Source organism: Apaloderma vittatum, unplaced genomic scaffold (assembly GCF_000703405.1).
Source record: "Apaloderma vittatum isolate BGI_N311 unplaced genomic scaffold, ASM70340v1 scaffold5173, whole genome shotgun sequence".
NCBI lineage: Eukaryota > Metazoa > Chordata > Aves > Trogoniformes > Trogonidae > Apaloderma > Apaloderma vittatum.
The window spans coordinates 20,338-27,897 of NW_009708489.1; the positions used below are offsets into that span (position 1 = coordinate 20,338).

Sequence of the window (7,560 nt, forward strand, 5' to 3'; positions counted from 1 at the left end):
GCACATGAAAAGATTTATCATTTGCATAAACCCATAAAAGACTATTATTGCATCAGGTCCTTTTCCCACGCTGAGGTAAAACTGAACCAGGTACATCCCTCCAGCCCTTAAATGCCAACAACATGAGTAGCAAGAACAAAAAGTGCGCATGTTGACATGCTACTACTTCATCTCCTTTCTTGCCACAAAATGTTCTTCACTGAATGCCATCATTTGAATAATTATTAACAGAAGTAGAGTTCGTCTCCTGCGAAACAAAAGGAAGCGTTCCCATCCAGAGCTGAGGTTCCTCCCTGAAAGCTCCAGCAAATGCACCACCCATTAATTCGGGTGTCTAATGGAAGGAGATTCCTAGCTGAACATGGAGAAAGCCTGAATATATGAAGAGTTGGAATTCTGACTCTCTGCCCAGATTTCCTGGTATCCAACATTCTCCATGCCATTCCTAACAAACTGAGAATGTTTTCTGCTCCTGCAGAGAAAGATCATGTCCAATGGAACCCACATGTCAGTCAGTGATCTAATCCCACAGTAGTTCACTTAAGCTACTGCTCACATAGGGGTTGATTTCTTCACTATTAGCTGCAAATGTTTCCAGACAAGAAAAACATAGTCACATTTGCAGAACCCATGGATATTTACGTGTTCTTCTCAACCCATGGAATTTACTGGTTTGATCAACTCCCTTCCCCTTTCAAAGCAGCTTAGCAGTCTCAGAGGTGCATCTCCCAACTGGGCTAATGTATCTCCAGAACATTCATAAGGTAAAGAAATGTAATCTAATTTGTGACTGCATAAAGCAGATGCAGAATCTTCCCAAGAAGCCTGAGTTTTCACTTCTTTCATGGTAGATATTTAATTATATGATAATTACTTACAGCTTGCAGCTCAGCTTCTACTTTTATGAAATATAAATTGCACTTCACTCAAAAGTGCAGGATGAGCATTTAAAAGGCTTCATTAAGTAGGTTTTAAGATTTTACTGATGACATTCTTTAAGCCATGGAATGGAAAGCAGATGTACCTGTAAACCGAAACTTGCTTCACAGAAGAACAAAGTAGAATTGCTAATGTAACACTAGGATGGATGAGCTTTACATGAAAAAAAAAAATTAACTTTTAACAAATACATTTTTTTAAATAATAAACAAAATATTTCTGTCAAGCTGCATGATAAAAGGGACCAGGAGGGAAGAAGCAATATTGCCATCTCTCAGATACGAACAACAAAGCTCTTTATTCCAAATTCCCAGTGCTTAAAAACTTGAGATTGTGTCAGACCCACACTGTTATTAAAGCAGATGAATAAAAGAAAATTAACTCATTTGTAGCTTCCTAAAAGCCTGGAAAAGAGGAATTGCAAAAGCAGAAAGATGAGGACAAAAATAACTTCACCTGCATTTACGTATTGTAATTCTGTGACTGTTTTGACCTCCTTCTTGATTTTAGACCATTAGGAGATGACTGTGCTGAAGCTTCTGCTGTGACGTATCTTTGCAGTACCGCACACTCAAACTCGGAAAAAAGGTATGAGGGCACAAAATCAGAGGCAGAGGTCCTGGTTGCTACAAGACTTTGTGTAGGTGTTACTGTTATCTGGTGGTGATACCAATACCGCACATTGATGGTAGAAAGGTGTTTGTTGCTGCAAATCCTGAAGGAAACTATTACTCAGGTAGGCAAAGCAGTCCTCTTGCAGGGCTTTGGCTCCTTCCATCTCGGGGAGGAGAGATGAGTTGAGAAAGGTGCTGAGAACTCTGGCTTTTGAAGCTCCAACAGGTAAGGTTTTCTTATTTTAATTTAGCTGTTTTAATTTAGCTGTCCATAGTACTGACTACATCTGGATTCATTAAACATGAATATACAGAATGAGATAATAAAACTAACAAGCACAACTTGCATGCAAATTTTGGGAAGAATTTTTTCCTGGAGAAAAGAGAATGCACAGAAGCACACAAGTCCTCTCTTCAGTTGCATCAGGATGCCACAAGAAAACCAATCAAATACAATCACTAAAATTTGTCTGTCATTTCCAAAAACTAGGAAAGAAAAAAGGAGAAGAGAGAGGAGAAGAGAGAGGAGAAGAGAGAGGAGAAGAGAGAGGAGAAGAGAGAGGAGAAGAGAGAGGAGAAGAGAGAGGAGAAGAGAGAGGAGAAGAGGAAGTAACAGAAGAAAGAGGATTAAAAAAACCCATAAGTCTAAGCCACCTTCTGAAGAAAAGGCAATAAAACATTTGTTAGGAACAGAAGTTGGTGAAAAGTGAAGAATTGGTAAACTTCACTAGCAAAGTCCTGCCCACCAACACCTGAGTTTTAGTAACATGACCAATCAGAACCTGGCCTATACCTTCTCCCAGCTTAAGACAAAGACAATAGTGAGATGTTCTTTTTAGCAGCTTACAATGGTTTCCATCAGCGAGAACGATAAATCTCAAATGAATGCAGACATAGACCTTCTTGCCTAACTGAATCACATTCTGGCACTAAATGTCACTAGTAGCTGCTAATGGCATTAAGCACAGAAACAGCAATTTTCATAAGAATTTTTATATATGCATCCCTCTCCCTGTAATGATGATGTTCTCCCAGTGACTTTTGCAGGAGGTTTTAATTGATTTGTTTGGAAGTAGATCTAGATAGTGCAATTGTTCCACTGAGATGCCAGAGTTAAAACAGACTGTTGGCTTCCTCTGACTTGGGAAATCTATAAATACCTATATTATTAAATAGCTAATAAATAGATCTATATATACAATCTATAAATACTATTTCATTGTAGCGGTGTTAAGCAGTTCTGATATGTTAATATTTAGTATACTGTCAAATTAGTTCTGTGCTTTTGCGTATTCTATATTTATGACAGAACAATTGCTTAAAACATGTTTTCCAGCATCTTACTCTCCCCTGCAAACCTAAAGTTTGAGCTCAAGTGAGATCGCCTATTGCAGAGAACAGTGCAGCTACTGACTGACACTCTCAAAGTCAGTGCAACAGGCAAGAAGATAAATTCTCTCTGAAACAGAGGAACACAAACCCAGGGCACTCTTAAGGAGGCTTATCAGATCTAAAACCACAAATTGAAAGGCTCAGTAAATTTCATTAAGTCCTTGTAATGACACTATCACCCTGAATTCAGTTGAGGTTTATTAATCTCCAAAGGAAAACTAAGTTTACCAAAATTTTAGTCATCTAAATTCTGAAGAAAAAGGTCTACCCAGAGTTTGACCATTAGGTTTAAAAGCCTCTGGAATAATTTTCTTAAGGGCTCCCATCCAGAGCAGCATTTCCATACTGCAGTGTCTTTACAGAGACTGCAGTACTGAGCACTCGCATTACCTGAGAGTCAGCTCTGTGCAATAAGCAAATTCAATTTACCATGTTTTCCCTTCCTCTGGAGATAGCAAACTCCAAAGAGACATTTTTAAAGGAGACTCCCCATGGCACTGATCTCTACATACAGGCTGGGAAACGTGCTCCTAAACCATTGCCGTCTGGAGCCAGCCATAATCCAGTGGAAAAATATGAGGGCCAACACCCCACATCAAGGTGTGCCTTGTCTGGAACAAGAAGAGAAGTTCATCTTTGTTTTATACAGTTTATAAAAGGGCACAGAATGCCATGCCATTTCATTCTGAACAGCTTTTTCCATTATCTACTGCAGCACGTAGCACTTAGCTGCTAAATAACAGCAAAGGAAGGAAATTAAGAAGTATAGAGCAGAGAAAGGAATTGTATTTCCAGCTGAGACGTGAAGTGAATCAAGAGACCATGAAAGGCTGCCTTATGTAGGACTGAACGTATCTTTTGTACCCTTAATCATGCCAACACAGTCTGCTGGGGTCAGGTGCCCAAATACCCTCATACTGATAACATCTCAAGCTAGTGAAATCAGCTTAATGCTGAAACAAAAGCTACCTGCTGGACTCCAGCATATAAAATACTTCATTGCACACAAAGCTGCACTGAAGGCTGTTGGCCCTGTGGGCTGCTTGGCAACCCAGAAGGGCTTTTCTCACAGGGAAAAGGCCACTAAGAGCTACTGTGGGACCTGCTACACTTCTGGCCACACACATTGCCTTGAAAGGGTATGACTTGGAAGGATGTCTGCGTGGAGCACCACAACTCTGGAAACTCCTTGGACACGGCCGCAAGGCTGAGCACTGATACTTGAGGAGGGGCTCCACAGCCACCCCAGACCTAGAGCCTAAGAAAACAAACATATCATAGGCAAGCACCAACATGTCATAGGCAAGCACCTCTCCAAAACTACATCTTACCTCTCTGATGAAGCAAACGCCCATACAAGTACGCAGTCCTCTAGACACCCTGTGTCACATTACTCCCTCACTTACATCTTCCACAGTTTCTTTACTAGAACTTGTCTCATGCCCAGAGAGAGATGTATCATGGGACAGGGGGACATCAGTGTCTTCCCTGTCCTGGCCTCTTTGCACTACTCCTACTTGCATTGCAGGCCATGAGTATACAACAAAACTGCTCCTTCAATGTTCAGTGAAATATTTTGAAGACAGTGGGGAAGTTAAGGAGAATGAAAGGTTTCTCTCAATCCAGGCACTGCAGTTCCATTAAATCCACTAGAAATTTTGCATCTCAAACAACTGCACAGTTAGGACTATAAAAAATAAAGTTGTAATTTAAATCTATAATTAAAACAAAATTTCTGAAGAAAAATCTTTTACTCTTCCCAATCTATGCTTCTAACTTTTTATAGTTTGAGGCATTTTTAAAGCCCATTGCAAGAAACAGAATCATAGAATCACAGAATGTTAAGGGTTGGAAGGGACCTCTAGAGATCATCTAGTCCAACCCTCCCCACCAAAGCAGCATCACCTAGTGCAGGCCACACAGGAACTCATCCAGGTGAGGTTTTGAATGTCTCCAGAGAAGGAAACTCCACAACCTCTCTGGGCAGTCTGTGCCAGTGCTCCGTCACCCTCACAGTAAAGAAGTTTCTCCTCATGTTGAGGGGAAACTTCCTATGTTCTAGCTTATACCCATATTAGGGGGTCGGTTAGCTCAGTGGGTTGAGTGTGGCACTGACAATGCCAAGGTTGTGGGTTCGATTCCCGCTTGGTCCTCATGTGTTGCCTGGTCTAGTTGAGAGATGGCATCCCTGGCCATGACAGGGAGGTTGAATTAAATGATCTCTAAGGTCCCTTCCAACCTAGGCTGTTCTATGATTATTCCTTGTCTTTTACTGGGCACCACTGTGAAGAGACCGGCACCTTCCTCTTGACTCCCATTCCTCAGGTATTTGTATACATTAATAAGATCCACTCTCAGCCTTCTTTTTTCAAGACTAAACAGCCTCAGTTCTCTCATTCTATCTGCATAGGAGAGATGTTCTCGTAGCTCTCCGTTGGACTCTCTCCAGTAGGTCCCTGTCTATCTTGAATTGGGGAGCCCGAAACTGGGCACAGTATTCCAGGTGTGGTCTCACCAGGGCAGAGTAGAGGGGGAGAAGAACCTCCCTAGACCTGCTGGATGGTTCTCCTTCCCCTCTCCCCCATAACACCACTCTGCTCTCAGGAAGCAAAGTGGCAGGGCCTCAGACAGCCCTTGCGATCAGGTTGAGGCACTTTGTGCTCCACTGGAGAACATTCCATTTTTCATAGTCAGATACTGCTGAGGAGTCTCATTAGAAACAAAATTACTACCTGCATCAGGTTTACACTAATGTATTGACATCTACAGCACTTGTTAAATGAACGGTAAATTCAATACACTGAAGTCATTTTCAACTGAATCAAATGAAGTTTCAGTTAAAAGAATTACGATTGTTATATACTTAATACTTGGCGTTTTCCTTGTGTCTCCAGCTAGATCTTTTCAGAAACAAAGAGAAAATTGTAAACCTATGAAACAGCGCAAGCTAAATTGGACATATTCCAGTCATACTGAACATGGTGCTAGGAATTTAAGGATGATAATTGGCTCTAATTGACTAGTTGGTAAAACTGTCCAGGCATCCACAGGCACACTTCTTACTGGTTTCAACACGCTATTTTCTTCCCCTTAGTTAATTTATACTTTCTTATTATAAACCATGTTGTTTTCATTTCCTAGAATCCTTGCTTTTTAAATCTTTAACTCTTTGTTCCCCTCAGAAGTAATGGCTTTATGTGAATCCGGTCCCAGCTGCAATACATGAGGAAAAGACAGCAGCAGCCTGTTCCACAGCCTTCCTCAGACCACTTCAGTCTCAACAGGAATCAAAAGGCCTTCCAAGACCTGGGATGCAAATTCACAGTCATGTGTTGTCTTCTCCCCTCACAGCCACAACTGGTATTCTTTTAATGCTGATTTAGAAAATCTTGACCCATGTGTGAGGACAGTATTAACCCCTTATTTCCTTCTCACTCAGGGGACAGAAGACTTCCCAGTAAACCCAGCACCACCACCCAATGCCTGGTTGTGGCCACATGCACAGCACTAAAGGGGGTGCCAGCAGAGAGGAAAAAGCCAGTTTCCCTCTGTCGTGCTCCTCCATCAGCATATATCCATCTTGGTACCAGTGAATTACGCTGACACTTGGTGTGCAAGCAATCAGCTCACAATCAAGAGTTTATAGATATTAAATTCATTTACTAGGCCAGACTCTAAACAACCTTCTCTGGTCTCTTGCTGTCTAAATGCCAGGCAGATTATCTGCACATGTACTCTTCCCCCCCTTTGCCTGGAACAGTGCTGTCTCCATGTTATTTTCCAGAAATAAAGAGGTGCCCCTTAGAACAGATAGCCACAAAAAAGAGTAAAAAGTCATACTAAATTTATGCAGCCTGGAAGCAGTTCTGCTGATCAGCCTGAAATCAGTTGGTGACACACTAGTATGTGAAGAAATAACCCCAGTCAGAGGGATGAAAACTACTCACTTCCATTCATTCACAGAGCTGGATTGTCTAGATTGCTAAGGCTGTCCAGCTGGATAGTGCCTCTGGCCACTTTCCATTCCCATCTACCATTTTCCACAGTGCCTGCGTTGGTTTTGGCAGCCCACTGTGCTGATCCCAGAGGACTGTATTTTCAATAAATTGTTACTCATCTGACACATTGGTAAGCTGATGGTGAAAGCACGAATCACCCACACAGTGCATCCCACTCCCCTGTCACTGCTTGAATGCTGGATTTGCCCCTAGAGTGGGGCTCCTGAACCTCTAAGTCAATGAACTGGCAGGTAGTTGTCCTGTCCCTGTACTAACCAAACCAGAGCACAGGGGCAGGTCTTCAAACAGGAAAAGCTGATGGAACTCAGCAAAAGGTAGTGGGCTGTTTGATCAGTATGTTTGTGCATCAAGTGCAAGATCAGCAACTCTTTGTGGAAAACTAAGGAATATGCTGGTAAATGCAGGTAAAACCACAGCCCAGGCAGAATGAAGAGCAGGTAAAACCACAGCCCAAGCAGAGTGAAGACTGTTAGAATGGAAGATGAGACTCACCTTGGAACAGCTTTGTTTTCAACTGCTTCTCCCTTCTAATTGTCAAATTCCTTTTTGTCCCACTCAGTTCCTTCCTCCCTTGCAAACCAGTGTCACATACACAA

The 7,560-nt window shown here is 41.9% G+C and overlaps 1 non-coding gene across 1 annotated transcript; it reads left to right on the forward strand.

Annotated features, from left to right (window-relative positions):
* Positions 1-5,024: 5,024 nt before the first annotated feature.
* TRNAV-GAC lies at positions 5,025-5,098 on the forward strand. The gene has a single exon. It is a non-coding gene; the product is annotated as a tRNA-Val (tRNA).
* The last annotated feature ends 2,462 nt before the right edge of the window (positions 5,099-7,560 follow it).